Source organism: Mizuhopecten yessoensis, unplaced genomic scaffold (assembly GCF_002113885.1).
Source record: "Mizuhopecten yessoensis strain PY_sf001 unplaced genomic scaffold, ASM211388v2 scaffold1511, whole genome shotgun sequence".
NCBI classification, from domain to species: Eukaryota; Metazoa; Mollusca; class Bivalvia; order Pectinida; family Pectinidae; genus Mizuhopecten; species Mizuhopecten yessoensis.
Window position 1 is genome coordinate 546,455 of NW_018404083.1, and position 22,217 is coordinate 568,671.

Here is a 22,217-nt window from a genome sequence, read left to right on the forward strand (position 1 = left end):
CATCTTCCTAGCACAAAGAAACCACCCAATAATCTGACAAAGTTTTACTTTATACATAAACAATGTACATATTGAACCTTCCTCGATACTCCAGGGGTTACGCTCACTGCACCCCATGAATATATTACAGCAAAATCGTAAGCACGCTTCTAGCTATTTGATTGGTCTCCGGTAAAAAAAAACAACAACACCCGGATCAATTGCTAGGCTGATACCAGTCCTTTGAAGATTACAGAGGAGCGGTACCAGCCTTCAAAGCTAGTCAATTTTACCGTTACGTTGCTGCGAGATTACTTTGATGTTCATCAAACTAGTCTTCTTGAATCATCCACAAGGTGGTGCGCACTGAGCCTTCGATATTGTCACGACATATTACAGGGGTGCAGAGATCGTAAGTGAGCGTAGCCCCTGGAGTATCGCGGATGGTATTGAACGCGTCGCAACGTTTCAAACATACCGACTGGTCCCTTTGCCAAGCTTTGACGGACAGTTATAGTTGTAGCGTGTATTTGACTTTGAAGGAAATACAGACGATGAATCGCTTATGTAATGGAGAATGACAAGATGGCAGAGGACAATGACTCCAAACTCTCAGCTTTGTTTTAATGTCACGTCAATTGACATTGCTTTCCTCAGAACTTACCTGTACACAATACCAGCCATTAGTTGATGAATGTTATACGTTATGTGTTATTGATATTCTATTAAAATGAACGGTCAATAATAACCAACAATCTGTAAAATTCCGGTCCTTTCTAGACCTCCTATCACCGACTTCCTGTACAAGACGAGTTTTCGCCCACTCTTCCCAGCTTTTCCTCAGAGACATGACAGCTATGTTTATGTAAAACATTTAGATATATATATATATACATGTATTACGCATTGTTTTTCTCTATCTCTTCACAAACATGAATATATGTAAATCAGAATTCCATTTGGGATTCAGTCAGGTATACATGTACATATGAATCTATTATGTCTTCGATATGGTATCTCAATCGGGCACTTACTTCTATTGTGCCATGAATATTGCACTTTTAATCGATTATATCTGCGGAATGTAAGATGTATATGTATGAAAACGGCTGTGGATATCCCCTGTGTACACTTTTCACGTATTTCCCTACCGGCGTTTATATTCGGTTAATAACTTTTCATAACGATATGGTGAATTTCTAGATCAATGGCAGATTTTGGTAGTTTTTTTCTTTCGATGATACTGGTTTTTAAGGAACTTTGGGAATCCGATACTACTAGTATTTTAGGCTTTAGGGAATAAAACATCAAAACATGAGTGGTTTAATATACTTTATTTGCTGTGATAAATGATGAAAAATAAATCAACGAAAATGCAGACATCCTGGCAACTATCTTAGTCATTACATTATCATAAAAATCGTAATTTATTCGTTGCACGTTTAGATCAAATACACAAATTGCAAATAGTTCTTGCCATAGGGTATGTTCTAGTTATTTGCATATATATATATATATATATATTGATTTTTTGAAAAAAATATTTCCTAAACTAATAAAATTTTCGACGAACATTTCCTCTTCTATCTTGAATGCAAGTTTTTTTTCGCTGCTAATACACTTCCAAATACACTTTTATTGCTTCTTCTGTAATGATTGTCCGATCCAGTTATTGAAAAGCTTTTTTAGGAATCGCTGATTTGTGTTTAAAGGAAAACCCGTTTCATGAAACATCACCATTAAAGAAAAACACCTAACCAATTTATCTGATTGTTCGATAACTGTTTTATTGTTATAGCATTCCCAAAGCGAATGTTTTCCGGTCGCAAGGAGTCAAGACGTAAACAATAATGAATAAAAAAGATCCAGCTATTTTCTGCAGAACTTTTATTTGCGTTCCACTTAAAATGTACTGTATGTCTTGTATCACCAGGGTAATTGTTCGAATGCTACTTGAACTTGCTATTGTTCTTAAAGAAAGTTTATGCGAAAATAATTTTAACGCAGAAACTAATTTATCTTCAGTATAATCTCTATTATCACACTTTGTCGTGCTAATTTTATCCTCCAAAAAAAAGCTAGATGTGTGGTGTTGCAATAATTGGTGCTAGAAAACGAGCGTCATCTAAATCTGAGTAATTGATTAATTTCATTGACCTGGATCTTGTACTGTAAATAGGCTTTTCGGATAAAGCTCTAGGTAGATGCTAAGGCGATTATTGATGATTAAGTTTCATGAGTTATCTTACCGGAAGTTAAATAATAGCTTAATGTCCCCTATGAGGCTTCAGTGGATTAATGGCGGCTCGACCCATGGGATTACGTAATCCTTACATGTGTACCATCCGACTCGGAATTTCGACTTACCATATCTTTAAATTTCGAGTTCGAGTTATTATCTTGAAATTTCGAGTTATTAACACGAAAAACCGTCTGAAGTAAGAATATGATACTGTCCAGTAAAGAAACAACCGTATCATCAGTGACAGTGGCGGATCCAGAGTTTTTTTTTTGGGGGCTTCAGGAAACCCCCCCACCCTGAGATTTTTCTTTAAAAATCATATATTTTCCCCATTTTCCCCAATTTTTCCCCCCATGGAAACCCCCCCCCCCCAGGAAATTTGGAAACCCCCCAAGATAGGTCTCTGGATCCGCCACTGAGTGATTTGAGCAAACCTCTTGTTTTTACGAGTGTTTAACCCACAATGCTGTGCTGGTGTTGAAACGTAAATTTATTTCATGTGATTAGGTTACTCTTTCCATAAGTATAAAACTTAAAGCGACATGTCATATTTTGAACTATCATCAAGATTCCCCTAAAATCTGTTTGAGTACTCCGTGACACCTTTTGGTACACCTCCGTGTTGCTATTTACTGTTCCCATCGGAAGTCTAATTTAGACGCATTATTAACCGTTCACAAAGGCTTTCTGATGTTACTGCAATCATGACGAAAGGTTGACACCTGCTGATGAGGGAGTGTCTAAATAAAAGAAATTTAATTCTTAAAGTGAAACATTGTTTTGCTTTCACGGTTTTGATAATACTGCTGAGCATATTGTAATATTTAAAGATAACAGAACTCTGTCAGTTGTTTAACCCTTTCAACCCCATGTAACTTTAGTGGACTCTACCATGCATTTTTTGGGATGAGTCCATTATGGTATATGGTGGTGAAAGGGTTAAGAAAAATCGCACTGAATGTAAATATAAGGATCGGATCCTGTTGTGTTAAGGTTTATGCGGTATAAAGATTCAATCCTTAAATGTTATTATCAATGCGTATGTATATTGCAAAGCCAGAAAAAGCTTCGAGAAAAGAGATAATTGATTACGGATTTCAGAAACAGGATAATATTAGAAAAAAAACAAAATTCCTGTCATATGTACATTCAAAAATAGTTAAATACTCAGTAATATGCTTTTAAATGATGAACGTCAATAATTTACAGAATATTTACCTAATGATTATTGAAATACTTTTAGGGGGAATCTCGATTTCATTTTTCCCTTAATCCTTACACTGAATTCAAATGACCTGTTTGCGCTTTAAGCTTTTCTCTTGTGTTTGCACGTAATCTGTGAAACGTTTATAAATCTATTTCAAACAATGGATTAATTAAAAATAAGTTAGTACCAAGAAATTTGCTTCCAAGGGATGAATGACAATTATTTTCTGGGTAATTGCCTCTGAATTATTGAAACACTTTGAGGGATATCCCGATTTCATTGCTTCCGTAATCCGTACACTGAATTCAAATGATCTGTTTGCGCTTGACGCTATCCTGTTGTGTTTACATGTAATCTGTGAAGCGATTATAAATCTACTTCAAAAAATGGGATTGGAGTTATTTTGCATAAACGACTTTTGAAAACGTATGAAAATCAATAGATTATGCGGGTTGCTTTACCTAAGAGATTTGCTTTTTTTTTTTTTTCACTTTTCAAAAAAAACAAATATTTCTAAAAAATATTCCAAGGCCATACATAAGTCTGATGTTCTTTTTCATTCTAAGAACGATTTACTCTTCATCATTAAGCTATTTGGATCTGCTGATATTGCATCGAAATCCAACGAGAACTTGTCGACGCCATCTGCAAAGGAATAAACAAATTTCATACGCAAGCAGCAGCATCGAGGTCTCAATGATAGACATTAGTAGTCCTTACTTGTTTTCGTTTTAAGACGGTTTATCGATGTACTTGTCCTGTATTTCAAGGGCAAAACATCGCTTCCGTCTGGGGTTGCCGTAATTGGACTAGCTACATATGTGCATGCATAAGACATTCTGAAGGAATTGCAATGCAATGAATTTTCCCGAAGCTTTTATCTTCAGAACGGGAATAACAATAGTTATTTCCCTTGAGGAGAGGATCTCCCGCAAGTGTCAGCTAGCACGGGGCATGTTCTTTGTGCAAAAGTTGGAATTACATATGAAGGCAGATCAAATATGAATGAGTGTTTGATGACTGCTTTATGTATGCCATGTCCTTTTATTATCTGTTTATGGAATCATTTTTGTTGTTTCACAAAAGGTAGAATTAGTCTTAAAACATTGTGTTCTCCCGAGTTTTTAAAAATTAATAAGCGTTTTTTTCTTCGTACGCATGCATTTTCTGATCACATAACATGAATTTTTTGTTTAAGTCCCAAACGGTAATACTGTAGGGTACTAAAGGTTCACTCGTCGTCCATCAGTCCGTCAGTCAATTTGTTACTTGTCCGGAAAATAGCTCATATACTCTGTCATCTACAAATGCAAATTTTGGTATGCGATTACTTTCTGAGGTGGCGAAGTGTCGCACACATGAAATCTGTTTTGTTTTTTTGCAAAGTGATAAGCAGAGTTATTGCCTTAGTTTACCACCATGATACTCTTTACTTGAGACATGTCTCATACATTCTGTAACCTGTGATTGGCAAATGTGTACGCAAATACACCTAAAGAATGCGGAATGTAGCGTTCTGAAGTTGGGTCCCCTACCCCTCAATATCCAGAGTAATGGCCCTTTGTTATCCGTGCTTCTCTTTGTTTGGGACATATGTTGTACATTCTGTAAACCCAATAGCCAAATTTTGTATGTGAGTACGTCTTGGGATGTTGGATTGCTTCGTAATTAAATAAGGTATGTGGTGTCGCACTTTTTCAAGAGTAATGAACCTTTGTTAACTGCAATTGTCCTTGTTTGGAACATATTTCATACGGTTTGTCACCTAAAACTGCCATTTTGTATATGTGAGTGCATCTTGAGATGGCAAAATGCTGTGTACTGAAAACTGTTATCTTGTCGCAATATATAAACAGTTATAGCTGTTTGTTCGCCATGCGTCTGTATGTAATATTCCAATCTGATTAAAATCATATCCTACGTTCTCTACGTATAACGTAATACGTAGAGAACGTAGGATATGATTTTAATCAGATTGGTAATATTTAAGCATGAAACTGCTTTAAGATGCCATTCAAAGGCAACATGAATGCCCACTGCATTAAAAGAAAATGACATGAACCGTGATAGCGTAAATTCTGTTAATTACGTCACACCGCGGAAGCATGTTTGTGAAATTCACAAATCAGTAATTTGTTCGCGGTGGGAAAACATATCGCCATCCAGTTATTTGTTGAAACTGAATTCACAATTGTTGTAGACATTATATTGCTAGTAGACTGCATTGTGCATTCGTGGTATTCGAGCCGTGTGATACTGAAAGCGACCTTTGAGACGAAGCGGGGAGGTAGATCTACGGGACACGAGGGTGAGGGTCTACAAATGGCGGGTAGCGAGTTACTGAGTGTTTCCTATTGTGTCGAAGACACTGTCCGGGTTATATGATCGAAGAGATGACTTGTTTCTGTTGTCGGACATAATCATTATGTGTCTGGCTTGAAAAATTAGTGTAACCATGGATTCATGTGTTTACAATACAACCTCTCGTCCAGAAATCCGAAACGAGAGTCAAACGTGACTTCCACATTGTTTGACTACCAACTTTCGGTTCATAGTACAGTGGCGGATCCAGAGGGGTTTTTTGGGCTTCCCCCCACCCTGAGATTTTTCTTTAAAAATCATATATTTTCACCATTTTCCTCAATTTTTCCCCACATGGAAACCCCCCCAGGAAATTTGGAAACCCCCCAAGATAGGTCTCTGGATCAGCCACTGTAGTATTATGGACCTAAACATTAGTTGCTTGGCTTACATAGTGGCATTGCAGCGCAAATGTAAATATAATATAATATAAATTTTATTAATCAATTTAACAACGTCTGTGTGTGATACATATCTCATATAATCTAGCACCTACCATTTCCAAAACTTGTATGCGAGTAGTGCGAATGACGCGGCCTTGCAAGCTGAATTTTGATCTCCTTTTCAAACAGAGTTGTGGCCTTTCGTATATTTTTCACATAACTGTGTCCTGAGATGAATAGGTAGAGATAAGTAGCACACTTTTAATCTTGACATTTTTCAGGGATGTAATTTCTCGACGAGCATACCAGGCTAAATATGAAATAACTTAAGAATTCAAACTTCGTGTACAATTTGTTAAACGTGATGCGTTTATGATATTAACCGTTCATTCACGATCCGTGCTGCGTTTTGATGTCTATTGTTGCCGACATGTCAAGCAGCAACCGCCTACTTTCGTGCTACCCGTATTTGACATTGTTTAAAACAAGCAACGAAACATGTATTTCTAACGGTTGCCAAACATTTGAATAGTAACCTAATATTAAATCACTTAAATGTTATATCCCGTGCCTCTGTGACCTTAATGTTTCCGCCTTTCCTATTATGAATCTGAATACAACATTCTCCCTGCATCCTTCTTCTCCAAACTCGCTTATATCATTATCGTACAATTTGGACGCGTGTCCATCCCTGTTACAATATGTAAACAATATGTCTCTTTCCAATAACCGTAGTTACGCCATTAACACAACATGCAATTTACGTTACGCGAGGTTGTCAGAAAGATTTAGCATAAAATGTACCTTTTTCTTGACTTGACGTCCCACGCAAACCCACTTTTTTTTATTAACACACTGTTCATTGTCTTTCAAAATAGCTCTGTAATATCGTCTTGTTATTGGAAATGATCGACATGCAGCAAGTGTCCTTGCTAGACAAAATCCATTAACAGGAAAATCCATGGAGTTGCATGGAAACCAGTTTATCCGATAACGTGTCGTAACGATATACTGTGTATATATATATATATATATATATATATATATACATGTACAGTCGTACGGGTCAAGTACGCCCTTTATTGATATATTCCCTGTCAAGTACGTATATTTATGACTTATAGATATAGTGGAAAGCCCCAAGTACGCGACATTTATACACATACAGGATATTACATGAGTTTCCATTTCATATGAGATTTATGAAACGATCGAGTCTAAGAATTTTTCAATTTAGCGAGCCTCTGGCGAGCTAAAATGAAAAATTCCTGACGAGTTTCACAAATTTCATATAGAATGAAAATGAATGTAAGATCATTTTATCACATAATCAAGATTTGTGGCATTTATTCGTGTAAAACGACAATTTTCATGTAACTATGAAATGTAAAAAGCCGCCATTTTGTCTCCAGTGTCTTTCTTGTCTATAGTTTAGGGGGTATTGAACCCACTGCATTATGTATAGTAAAAGTCAATCAATGTTGGGGTCCCTGCATAATCGGGGATTGTCTTCCGTGTCTTCTACAATTAGGACAAGGAAGAGACTGAAATTGATCTGCCTGTCCCCATTGCTATACTTGGGACCTATTTCGTTTCATAACTTTCCCTTTTTTTCTTTCTAATCCACTTTATTTCTTTCTAATCCACTTTATTTATTTCTAATCCCACTTTGTATCTTTCTAATCCACCTTTTTTCTTTCTAATCCACTTTATTTCTTTCTAATCCACCTTTTTCTTTCTAATCCACTCTATTTCTTTCTAATCCACCTTTTTTCTTTCTAATCCACTTTATTTCCCGGCATGTCTCCCAAGTAACCCGTCTTCAAATGCTCCTGACTGTCGTGTTATACCCAACACAAACAAACAAACACGTCATGAAGGGAGCGTGGCGCAGTGGATAGCGTACTCGTCTTTAACAATAAGTGCCTTTCACCAAAACGGTCGAGATTCGTCTTTCCGATCGGACATGCAAATGCACTGGGTCATATATACCGGATGTTGGTTCGACATTTGTGTATTAATCGTTAACATAGAGGATTATAATAATCATACGAGTTAAGGATCCATGTCCCACTGCTGGCAAAAGACTAAAGAGTTCCACTGTGTTTCTTTTGTTACCAAGTACTGTAGCTCACTTAGTACGACAGTATAACGATCGGTTATACAGCGTTCGAATCTAGGTCTGGCATCGCCGAATTTTAACGCGTAGAGTATGTTTTGTTTCTATTTTTTTATTTTATCTTTATTATCTTTTTATAAACTTTTTATAAAGGTCCTGCAAAGTATATCTTCCGGTTCAGAAATGATCCATCAAAGCTATAGTCATGCATGGAAAAAATGTTTTCAATACATATTGACAGATTTACAATGGTACGAAGACCCTTAAGAACGATTCTGAATTCACAGTTTAATAGTTTTGTTTTCAAATCTTTCTTGCGGGTAAAATCTTTACAAAATTATTCGTCCTAAAAAGGAAATACAAATGTGTTGATAGGAAATACTTTTTTTGAAAACATCTTTTAACTAACATTCCGTTCAACTCATAAACATAGCTATCTCTTCTCCCTGTCTATAAAAGTGAGGACCAAATAGATTTCATACTGTACAAACGAAAAACATAAAACATGTCAAATTCATTATTAAAATTTTCTTACTCTCAGGAATATTTTCGCACCTACGCAGGTGATGTTATCTTGGAACAACCTTGATATCGATTAAAGCCAATGTCATCGAGTACCTGTTGAACCTTAATTAGCACTTACCTGTACAGGTATACGCCGTTCAATGTGTAGTTTACCTGTACGGGTTGTTAGACATAAGTCGTAACTAGCATTAATGTCTTCACGTTTACGGAGATGTCAGTGGCCCATGAAATTACGTTTTTTCCTTAAACTGAACTTGAATTGATTAGCAGTTACTTAAGCATTACATCGTTAACTAATTAGCTCATGTATAATTAATCACCTTGACGCGAAACTAATGTACTGTCGGTGATATATCTTTACTGTTCTGATGCAAAGTCAAGTCAATCTCTGTTGGTTTTGTTTGACTGCTATTTCATTTTTTATGATAACTACAAAACTCGCCAAAATAAGTGCTCTGTTTGATTGCAATTTAGCGAGAGGCTCTTCAAAACATATTACCCGGATGTACAATGGGCTGATAATAATAAATTAACCGGAGTCCGGATGAATATTTTAGGATACGTTAATTTATACTAAGTATGTGATTCTGTGTCTAAGTCTGCCAACAGAGAAACCAACAATGAGAGTAAAACAGTTCTTTAACACGGGGTAAAATATATAATAAAATATACAGCGTAATGGGGAAAAAATATAAAATATCCAAAATATCAAAATGTGTATGTGTATAAAATCCTTTTGCAACTACCCCTTAACAGGAAGAAATATACAAAGCTTCCCAAATTTGCTGAAGGTCACATATGAGTTACCTCATATACACCATACAGTTTGATTGACGAGGCAATTTTTAATCCCCGACTTGTAGATCCATTTTTGTTGCTGAATTTACAAAAATGACGGTTGCTCAAGGACACAAATACCACGAGAATGTCTCCGTTTAGGAAATGATATTGTTTTTTTAAGAAACCCATTTCATAGTTATAAACAGGAATTTGAATACATTTGTTGAAGACGACACTTGCTCCAAAATAAAAGAATGTATAAAGTGGAATCTGAAATTATTTTTATCTAAATGATTTGACATCGAAAACACTTATACCATAAATGGATACAAAAACAGGCTCTAAACAGAAATAAAACTAATTTTTTTTTACATCCGAATGAATCCACTTTAGATGGAGTAAAACCGTATTTGTACGTAAAACAGAGAAGTGTCATTCGTACAAGCTGGTGCTTTACAACGAGAACCAACGTCGGTACTAATGTACTTACTAAACTGTAGATATATGAAGTTTCCGTTTCAAAGCGACGAAGTTTAAGAGTATGGTTCTGATACCAAATATTGATATATTCTTGTCATTAATTTGGTCTGATGTAGAATATGATGGGGAAACACCTTAATGTCGACATTTTTAATAAAAAAAGGAATCCGGATCAACAGATTACTATCTTAGGAAGTTAGGTAATAATAACAGTTATGGACGTATGTTGAGATGGAGGTGTGCGTTATATAAACCCGAGAAAAAATATATTAACCGAGATGTAATCGAAGTCAATATCGCTTTTCGGGTCTACATAACCATATATTCAGCGGAATAAAAGTGCATCCTTACGAAAGCACTATCATGTCGGCATCAGATCCGTGCTATCGCAAGGAGGCAAATGCTTCAACATAGCCCGTCTTCAGCACACATACACACAAGCACGCATACACATATATATTTCAGACATGGAGGCACGTCCTTAAATGACAATGTAAGTACACAGCGCCGAGGCGGTCTGACTACAATGGCAATTCTCTTTGAACCAGATGTCGCTTTTAATTATGTATGGATATATAGAGTGCATTATAGAAACAAAAGAATTTTTATAAATAAGTTTCTTCAGCTGCTAGGATTTTTTATTTGTTTTTACCAAATAAATCACACCCATTTCTGTACACGAATGAAATATTTTTATATGACATGTGTAAATAAGTGATACAGTTTGACATTGGATAATTTGTTTGCGACACACACATATATATGAGTATATATGAAAGGCCTATGTATCGATCCACCGGTAGTATTGTATTATTCATAGCACAAACGTTGATCTGTGAAAACAATCTTTGTCGCAACTTAACAGTACAACATTAAAAGATAAACATCTGGAACACTTGTACTGGAACACCATAAATCTGTCATATACATTTATTATTATATATAATATACATGTATAAAAAATAGAACAAAAGACAGAGATAGCGTCTGTAGGCCTTTCTCGGGTTGATTCCCCGTTCATCAGGAGACTGTTTATTTTGAAAACAGGTATTGTGAGGTCATAGTTGTTTACACAAGAAAGTATATTTGAATAAAGACTTTGCATTATTGATGACGTCATACTTTCTTGTGTAAACAACTATGACCTCACAATACCTGTTTTCAAAATAAACAGTCTCCTGATGAACGGGGAATCAACCCGAGAAAGGCGTAGAGACGCTATCTCTGTCTTTTGTTCTATTTTTTATATTTAATTCCAACACAAGGACTTCTCAATGTTTTTTTTTAATATACATGTATATATAGAATATGTTTCTTGTTTTGTCGCGGTGTGTAGTTGAAAGTAGATATGGCATATCGATAACGGACGATAGTGTTATTGATTTGATGCTTGATAATAAACAGAACAGTGATAGGAATTTATAGGGCTAAATGTTCGCGTTTTAACGCAGGGCCCTTATTCACGGTGTTCTTATTTCCCCGTACACCGGTGATAACCGGTCCCTTATATATAGTATTCATATTCCCCCTCCACCGCTCTCCACACTTTCTTCACATTGACATTTAAAGGTACATTTCAATACGCTGCATATATTCAAATCATAAAGTTCCATGTTTGGAAATCAGGTCACGAGACCGCTAATGTCTGTAGAGTTGATTGAAAACATTCCGGTGGGAAACACTGCATACACCATTCAGCGGTCAGAAAGACGCATATTTTCGCTACACATTATTTTCATAAAAGGTTTCTTTATTCAAATATTTCAATATGACATTACATTTACCTACAGCATTTTATACCGTAGGTATGTGTCATAGAGTTTCGTCGTGAGGTAACCGTCATTGTCATACTGTAGGTAAATGTCGTAGATTTTGGTCGTTAGGTGACCGTTATTGTCATACTGTAGGTAAATGTCGTAGATTTTGGTAGTGATGGGACCGGTATTGTCATACTGAGGTAAATCTTAGAATTTGGTCGTGAAGTGACCTTTTATTGTCATACTGTAGGTAAATCTTATAATTTGGTCGTGAATTGACCTTTTATTGTCATACTGTAGGTAAATTTTAGAATTTGTTCGTGAAGAAACCTTTTTTGTCATACTGTAGGTAAATCTTAGAATTTGTTCGTGAAGAAACATTTTTGTCATACTGTAGGTAAACATGTCATAGAGTTTGGTAGTGATGGGACCGGTATTGTCATATTGTAGGTAAATCTTAGAATTTGGTCGTGAATTGACCTTTTATTGTCATGCTGTAGGTAAATCTTAGAATTCGTTCGTGAAGAAACCTTTTATTGTCATACTGTAGGTAAATCTTAGAATTCGTTCGTGAAGAAACCTTTTATTGTCATACTGTTGGTAAATCTTAGAATTTGTTCGTGAAGAAGCCTTTTATTGTCATACTGTGGGTAAAAATGTCATAGAGTTTGGTAGTAATGGGACCGGTATTGTCATCCTGAGGTAAATTTTAGAATTTGGTCGTTAATTGACCTTTTATTGTCATGCTGTAGGTAAATCTTAGAATTCGTTCGTGAAGAAACCTTTTTTGTCATACTGTAGGTAAATTTTAGAATTTGGTCGTGAATTGGCCTTTTATTGTCATACTGTGGGTAAAAATGTCATAGAGTTTGGTAGTGATGGGACCGGTATTGTCATACTGAGGTAAATTTTAGAATTTGGTCGTGAATTGACCTTTTATTGTCATACTGTAGATAAATCTTAGAATTTGGTCGTGAATTGACCTTTTATTGTCATACTGTTGGTAAATCTTAGAATTTGTTCGTGAAGAAACCTTTTATTGTCATACTGTAGGTAAAAATGTCATAGAGTTTGGTAGTGAGGTGACCTTTTATTGTCATACTGTAGGTAAAAATGTCATAGAGTTTGGTAGTGATGGGACGGGTATTGTCATACTGAGGTAAATCTTAGAATTTGGTCGTGAAGAGACCTTTTATTGTCATACTGTAGGTAAAAATGTCTTAGAATTTTGTCGTGAGGTGACCTTTGTCGTCATACTGTAGGTAAAAATGTCATTAGGTTTGGTAGTGAAGGGACCAGTATTGTCATACTGTAGGTAAATATCACTGAGTATGTTCGTAAGGTAATGTTTTGTCAATAACATCACATGTGTGTATCTTTGCATTGAGTTCGAATTTAAAACGAAAAAAACCCCCGCTTTTACCGTTTACTAGTCTGCCTCGTTGTTTAGACGATTGCGCACTTTACTAGAGTTCGACCGTAAGCGGAGTTTATCTGAGGTACCAAATCTGTCAATTGCCTGCAATTTGTCAGATACCAGGATAGGATATTATAGTACGCGCTGCCAGATATAGTAAGTCAGCGCCCAAACATACAATGTCTGGTCGGCTTCATAGAAACATGAAGAAAAAATATAATTTTGAATATAGACAAAAATCAATCAAAGTCCACTTGCATGGATGTATAATTAATGTAAGAAGAAGAACAAAATGTTAACACATTTGTTTGTTTTAAATTACAAAAAGGGAAATCAATTTAAGTTGTGTTAAACATATACAGTAGCTAAGCTAACGAAATGAAGGACTAATTGGCCTATAGAGATGGTGGTTAGCATGCGGTTGTGTAACATATCCCCCAAAACTAATCTAGACATATTGATTTAGATGGATTTGCAATAATTCAAATATAAATCTGACAGGCTTTTTTTGGCGTACATGTGACCCTATTTGGGAGCTGTACTTTTAATCTTCATGTTTACTCGCGGAAATCGTTAACGCAAACTCATAAAAAAACTCTGACAGGATGAAATTGTTCTACACTAACTCTGCTCTGTGCCTTACTGTTTCTGAGGTAATAAGGGAATCCAATATATTTCCATTTAAGTAAAAACCATAAAGTCTTCTGGTTCCTTAACCAGAGTTAGTACAGTCATTCTATAAAGGCAGACCCCTTGTGGATGAACGGCTGTGCTTTAGCACCTTGTTAGCCACAGGAGTTCAACTGCATACACAATTGTAGAAATATTGGTTATCCTTCCCTATTCTCCTCGTTTTCTCCAGAAAGAGATAAAGAAGAGTAAAAACGTTTCTCTTCGTTTTCTTTAAAAAAAAAAGAAGAGAGACAGATGCATGCAATGAAGGTTTAGGTTATATTTAGTGAACAGAGCAAATTGCAATGTTTCTTAGGTCTACATCTGGCTTAGACATGACTGGTGTCGGTATAGAGAAGTAAAAGGCGCGTTACCTTCTTGAACACCCGGGCCTGTATTCATAAAGCTGTTCTCGTGCTCAAGTATTTTTGTAATGTGTAAAGTCATATGACAATGTGAAAAGGTCAAGAGTAAACACTCAAAACAGTAATCCACTTGACGTCTTTTCAAATTTTTCCAAATTCATCGGCAAAATATTGTTAATTGTGAAGATATCATGTTAATGAATGGCAGAACATCCTAAAGTGCTATCCCTAAAAATAGATATACTGGATTCTTTTTCACGGCAATTGAGATAATGCTTCTTAAGATCGAGATGGCATGTGAACGAATTCATTGATTTGCTTTGACGCTAGCGACATTTGCGCTTCCATTCTGCTGTAAGACGGGAAATGAAATTTGGATAAAAAATGAACAGCGACAATTTATATGTGGTTATAATAGAGTTTCTGTTATTGCATGCATAAAGGCAAATATAGATATATCTACACATGAAGACAACTACTAAGCAATTTAGAAAGCCGCTATTGCAAAACAGAGTTTTACGTTTTTCAAATGATGATACGACATACGTGAATGCTCGTGATGCATGTTTTTGATGTATGAAATGTCATCACTGTGTGATGGAATTTAAACACAATTGGTTAGATTTCATTTGACACGTCCTAAACAGTCTATCCATACACTGTAGAACGAGCCGAAACGGTTGAACAATGAATGTTCAAAGACACAGGTAAAGAGTCTTTAGGCAGATGAAAGAAAGGACAATTATGAAACTCTGCTTTTTGAAATATATATTTCAAAATGCAATTTGAATTTTTCCAGTATATGTAGATGTCAAAGTTCAGCGCAAGATATAAATCGCAAAAGCGCTAAATAAGAATATTGCAAGAATATAGATGTTTACAGTACATTACAGGCAAAAGAAATTGCGACAGTTTCAATATAACTGTCTTAAGTGCAGAAAAAGCAATCGCCAATTGTTATCAGGGACGTAGAAAAACAAGCAGTGAAATAAATGTATTAGACAGGGTTTGTTTATCTTCACATTGTGTGTTTCTAGGCGTTCTATCACAATTTATAATATCTTATTAAAAAAACTACTTTCTCGCTTTTCTTTCACAGCAATTGCAAATCCGCTGTGCCAGGCATTTTGTAGCAGTTTATGATTGTTATTACGCCCCCTTGGACAAATACCACTTTCTAATAATGAGGTTTAATTTTCTTTGGCAAAATGGAAAGCTTCCCAATTATGGACAGTGCGATAGGGTAGCTTAACATACCCCGTGTGCAGTACTAGACGGTTAGTGTTTGTACATTTTAAAAATAATGTGTTTTCTTTGTGTCCTTTAAAACGGGGACGTTTGTGGTACTACAGCTGGTCTACTATTACCATGGTAACATATCGTGATATTCTCTTTATCCTTCCTCTAGTCTGTTGCCATCCTTTCTATGACATTGCTCTTAGACCAGGGCCCGTAATTATGAAACCGTTCTCATGCTTAAGCATGGATTATGTGCTTAAACCAATCTTCTATTAATTTACTTAAATCATGTCAAACGATCAAAAAGTCAAATGTACACATTAACAACTGTTACGGCTTTCAGTCTCTTCAATTTGTTTCCAACTCATTGACAAAATAAGATTTTGTTATTAATGTATAACCGGAACAACAAATTAGGATAGAGCACAAAATCCATTCTTGAGCATGAGAACGGTTTCATAAATACAAACCATTGGTTTCGGCCACGTTGTGGGATAGCTTACCATTTGCTATTAGAAAGTTAATGACCTTGTCCAAATTCAAGAAGGACATAAAGACCCACCTCTTAACGTCTGCATTTTAGTCTCCTTTCACAGACGTCATTTACACACCATCCTTTATTTATTTATTTTTATGCATATTAAGATACTTATCTTCTTACATAATGTAAAATGGTGATTTGTATGGCTTTTATTGGTTTATCAATTATAACTGATACTATTATCCATATGTTGTAAAGCGCTTTAGAGTAATTTTACAAATTATATACGGCGCTATATAAATGTTGTATATCATTATTATTGGTACAGTAGTAATAGTTCTCGTCGTCATTTTGTCCCTCATGGTAAGGCAGTGTTAAATCCCCAACAAACAACTGAGCATACAAAATTCATTTTATTTATTGTTTATTTGTTTGATTTTGTTTAGGCTTCATCATTATCTTTTCAAAAGAATATAAAAGAGGGATTCATTTTGGTCAAATTGCATCGATAATAAACATCACAACCGAGCATTTTAAATTTTTACCATCACTTTACTAATGGAGAGCTTACTCTATGGACAGCGAAAGTACGGCAAAAGCGGGGATAGTCTGTTTAACGGACTACTGTTATTTAGAGTGAATAAAATTGAAGATTTGAAGCATATTTAAACGGTTAAGTCAAGTTTACTTGGTTGTTTTCTGACTTAATATACAATCGATTTTCCATTGGTAGACTCCTTTTAACAAATAATAGATGTGACGAAATTTCCATTTGGTCAATACTCTGTTAGTTTTGTTCTCGGTCGATATCACGCCATTACGTAAACATAACTAAGCATCGTCCTAAAAATACACCAATTGTTGATGAACAAAACAATGTATTTTTATATTATCACATAATGTACTGTGTTATCCAATGAATATACCCATGTCATATCTGTTTGTGTATTAACCCATGTAATATTATCTATCAGCCCTGGTTGTAAATTTCTATTGTTTCAATTGTGACGTCACGCCTAGAACAAGTACATGACGTCACAGACTTACGACCTGGAGTCAAAATGCCGGTTTTTCTACATTTCAAAGTTGCATGAAAATTGTCGTTTTACACGAATAAATGCCACAAATCTTGATTATGTGATAAAAAAGGATCTTACACTCGTTTTCATTTCATATGAAATTTATGAAACTTGTCACGAATTTTTCATTTTAACTCACCAGAGGCTCGCTAAATTGAAAAAATCTTAGACTCGTTTCATAAATCTCATATAGAAATGGAAACTCATGTAAGATCCTGTATATGATAAAACCTTATCACAAAACAGTAATCGTATTTATAGCGTTTATCAATGCACTGTTACATTTAGTGACGTCTTTTGTGACGTCACAATAATGTCAATTGCTAAAACTTCATAAATATCCAAGATGGCGGCGTCAAACGTATCAACAGATCTATTAAAAACGTACAAAATGCTTTTAAGAGGACGTACTTACATTCTTATCAAAAGAATAGTAATTTGTTGTTCAGTACATGTATATATTGGCTTTACGTCATTATCGCCTAGGTGTTTTTTATCGGATTAAGAAAATCTGTTACCAAAACATTAAAGCTATAATGAGCTATATATATATAAGCTGCTACTGTATCCAATCTCGTATACTATGCTTACTTATATCACTTCAAACCCTACACAGTTCAAACTAGGTTAGTGGCACTCTCCAGACGATATATAAAATGCACTAGAACGTGATCCACCGACATAATATCTGTGTGACTACTTACATTTAAAACCATCTACAATGATTCCGTTGTCATGACACTGCATGATCAACCGATAGGTAATTCATTCTCTTCGTACAAGAATCCCGACAATCTTGCTTGATTTATAATCCGATAGCTCCGTTCGGACATATAACCTCTTTCGGGGTTAATACTCGTATTACACGTTTAGCACCAGGCGCTAGCAAATTCAATATTTGCTGTGATTTATCGTCGCATTTGACGACAACAAGACTAGCAATTCGAAGCCAAGAAAACTCCACAAAATAAGGAGATTTGTTTCCACTTTTAAGACAACAAGAAAGCGCCGATTGCGACTGAATTGCGGTGTTTGGAGGCTCTGCCGGCGTGAATTATTTTATCATTGACATTGGGAGATGGAGACATTTGTAATCCACTGTCATTGCGTATGATTACGCCTGGAAATCCCGCGGAATTGTTATGTACAGTTAGCATTAGGGAGCGTAATTGGAACTGCAATTAATAACGATTGTAACAGTACATCCTTCTTTAGCCTAATGTTAAAGGCCAATGTACCGTTGCGTACATAATAGAGTTTAATTATTTTGATGTCTATAATAGTAGAGTAATGAAACTTACAGCAATAACGGTACTTATTTGATTTGAACTTAAAAATTAATGGTTTTCTTCAAAATAACTACACACTAGAATCAAAGTGCACACGCATACTGTAGAAATGTGATGTGACAAAAGAGAAATGATAACGTAATACTGCAGGATACTGACATTTCCCGTGATATTCGCACTGTGTATTAAGTATTTCTGCTATTTGATTCCGTATGCCTTTTAGTACGATGGCCGATAGCAGCCGACACAAAACAACTACAATATAAGACATTTGTGTACATGTACACAATACAACTACAAGTGCTATTAACATTCCTTAACGGTTCGGGTCAACTTGATATTTCACACGTGTCTGATACGGCTGCTAATAAACGACAAAGAAAAGAAATTGCTGGATTCCCCATAAGTCAAACAATACCAGACGGTCACAAATCAGAGATATACCAAATATCATATATTTTTTATGTGATTTTTGGAGTAAAGTTGGAGACAAAACAAAAACATGTAGTTACTTAATTTGTATATAGAATTATAATTTTAACTCAATAACCCAAAATACATGTACGTAATTTAAAGTGTTCCATGTGACATATTCACAAGTTTGAAGGCTAAAGCCTTTGGTATAAAACACTGGTTATTTCTCTCAGAACAATCTACATACAACTTGTGTTACAGTAAGAATTATATTATATTTGACTTTAGTACTCAACTATTCTCACTCTGAACAATGCAACGTTCTACTTTATGACTCTAATCCATACATTAGAAAATGTCAACATAGAAATGCGTATAACGATGGTTTATGTCTGTTACATTTCTTTCAAACTGAAAATAGGACATAAGAGCAATCAACATACAAAGAAAAGATTAAAATTAAACACTTGATAATTACTAATGTCAAACTTTTCTAGTATATCCATTTTCAGGTAATGAGATTAAGTCGCCTTCAAGCATCAACTAGTGAAATATGTTGTACAGTCTACGTAGCAACACTGTGTGGTGACCTCTATCGCCTCTTTGCTGATTTATGAACATATTCCCTTTCCTTGTCGTTTGGTCTTTAAATTCACCGCCGCATCAGGCACGTGTGAAATATTAAGTTGACCCGAACCGTTAAGGAATGTTAATAGCACTTGTAGTTGTATTGTGTACATGTACAGTTTTTAAAAAGTGTACATGTACACAAATGTCTTATATTGTAGTTGTTTTGTGTTGGCTGCTATCGGCCATCGTATTTTAGTGCTAACAAGCCAACAAAGGATTTGATCACATAGATAAGAATGATAATTAGAGGGAGCCTATGTTGCCCCACCCCCAACCCCTCCCTTTCTTCAAATTCGACAGACTTTCCTTTGTACTGTCTGTTTGAAGATACGTTTCCCACTACAGGCAAAACACTAGATATAATTCCACTGTATATTTTCGAATATTCTCTTAAATTTTGTTCCGTGTATGATTGTATTGCATGTGGACTGTTGTGTTTACGTAAGTCGTTCAGTGCAACAGTATGTTCCAATGCGTTGGGTTCGAATCCAGGCCTGGTATTTAAACACGGATAAGACTTATTTCTTATCTTAATTATTCTTTTCATAAATAATAACAGACAAGTCATTGCTTCATTGTCAAATGATTTATTAAACCTAACGTCATATATCAAAAAACAATCAAAAATTCTGATGCACATTTGATTTTTAGCAGTGCTACTGCAATCCTCCGATAGCGCTTGAAAGATCAATCGTGATCTGCTGTACCCGTGGCAATACTCCAGACAATTATCTCGCAGACATAGGCATGTTTCGTGCTGCGGTGCTGTTTTCCCCCAAATCATATACGTAGGTTTGAGGAAATGATAGGTTGACTATAGTCATACATATGCAATGATTTATATCCCTGTCTTTCCACTGTATTGTTAACATATTTGTGTCTAACCATTTCACATTTACGTATTTTTGAAATCCTCTGCTTTCTAACAACCTTCTTTGAGTATAGGAATCCGTCACAAGTGCAATTTATCACTGTTTTTGTATCCCGCTACATGGTCAGCCGATGTGACTAATATGCGAACACTGGCAAAATTGTTTTCTCTTAATCCTTTGCGAAAAGCAGGCAGAAAATTTTAAACGAAATGCACCCATTGGAAATATTAAAAATTCCCGATTTTCTATTTTCTTTCACTTTCATAGCTCTTGTTCACCTGTTAACCCTAGCCTGTTACACTGCATTACCTGACTGTGTTCATTGCCAGTCAAAACCTATTATACTACACAACTTATTCTTACATCCTCATTGGCTGGCTCTTAATCACGTGGAGTGGAAGTCGATGATTTGTGAAGTTGACTCCGAATTACTTGTTTTAGAAACAGCATTTTAATATATTATCTTAATGGCATCGCTTAAGGTGTAACACCAGAATTCTCTATGCCAAATGTAGTTCTTTTCACTTGACGATTTTGTTATTTTCCAACTGGTTTAATAACAAAGAAACCCAGTATACATTTATATCTAATATAGCAATTAATGACTTATATTTAGGTCAATTTTGTGGTTATATGAATCTGGAACGTTATATTGACCGAGACGAAAGACCTCGACTTCGTCCCCGTTAATATATCCCATTTCAGGTCCATACAACCACACATTCACCTTGAAAAATGTCCATAGTTGACAACTAATTTTTCGTCATCTACCACCTGAATTGTACTACAGTTTAACTGCTAATTTAGGGTCGTTAGATAAAAAAGAGTCCGTATTACACATTGGTTATATTAACCAAGTAACGAAAACACTTTTTTTATTGCAACTCATTTGTTTTCATTCACTGAACAAAATCGAAACAAGAACGGTTTCCAACCATTAAAGCAGCATCTTATACTATGGTTACTAAATACAATTACTTCATCCTCGACGTCGTTTTGTCCGTATTTGTCGTACGGCGCATGTTTTTTGGTAGGCAAACTAAACATTTACACGAGATAATGATTATAGATGTTTCTCAGAAAAATACCCCAAAATGTAACATGGGCACATAAAGAACAATTGTCAGTATGTTATAAAAGGAATTTATTTTGTGTATGGATATACTTCACTTGGAATAACGCCCCTCGTATGCGACGTCAAAAGAACCCATATGTTTGATATTGCCTATATAAACCCTAATTGAAAAAATATTACACATGATAGGTACAGTGTATAACATATAACAACCTCTATTTGTACTTTAGTGGATCACCTTTACTTCGATGTAAAGCTCCATCAGCAGAAATTAATTGTTATTCTAATATTGTTCCCTTAGCATCACCGATGAGTCCTTGAAGGACGAAACTGCTGTGTGGTACAGTGTAAGTTTTAGTCCCCGAGGTTCGCTGTAGTCCCCGAGGGTTGCTGTAGTCCCCGATGGTTGCTGTAGTCCAGGGGTTGCTGTAGTCCCCGAGGGTTGCTGTAGTCCCCGAGGGTTGCTGTAGTCCCCGAGGTTCTCGGTAACCTTGATGGCCACAGTTATCTCTTTTGAGTAGTGGCACAGTTCATAATATACACACTTAACCGATTAATTAATTTGAAATTAACCAGTACTCGCGTGAATTTTTTTAATTAATATATTCAGGGGTTTTACGCCTAACCCTTCTGTTTTAACAATAGTTTAGAAACAATTTAGATTTCCTACTGGTTGATCCCGAACATCACCTACGAGTCCTAGACGGACGAAACAGTAGTATGATACAGTTTAATTCATTTTCGGCATACTGTATTTATTACCAAATTTTCAAAACTGCAATTTACTGGTGGTACGTACGTTCATATTTATTTAGTTTATAGACATACAGGAGACTGTTCACAGTATTGCT

General features: G+C 35.5%; 1 protein-coding gene across 1 annotated transcript in view; it reads left to right on the forward strand.

The window, feature by feature from the left end:
- Nucleotides 1-22,217, forward strand: part of LOC110463414 (probable G-protein coupled receptor 158) — a 122,540-nt gene that overhangs the window by 41,124 nt on the left and 59,199 nt on the right. The gene's annotated exons all lie outside the window — the stretch shown is intronic.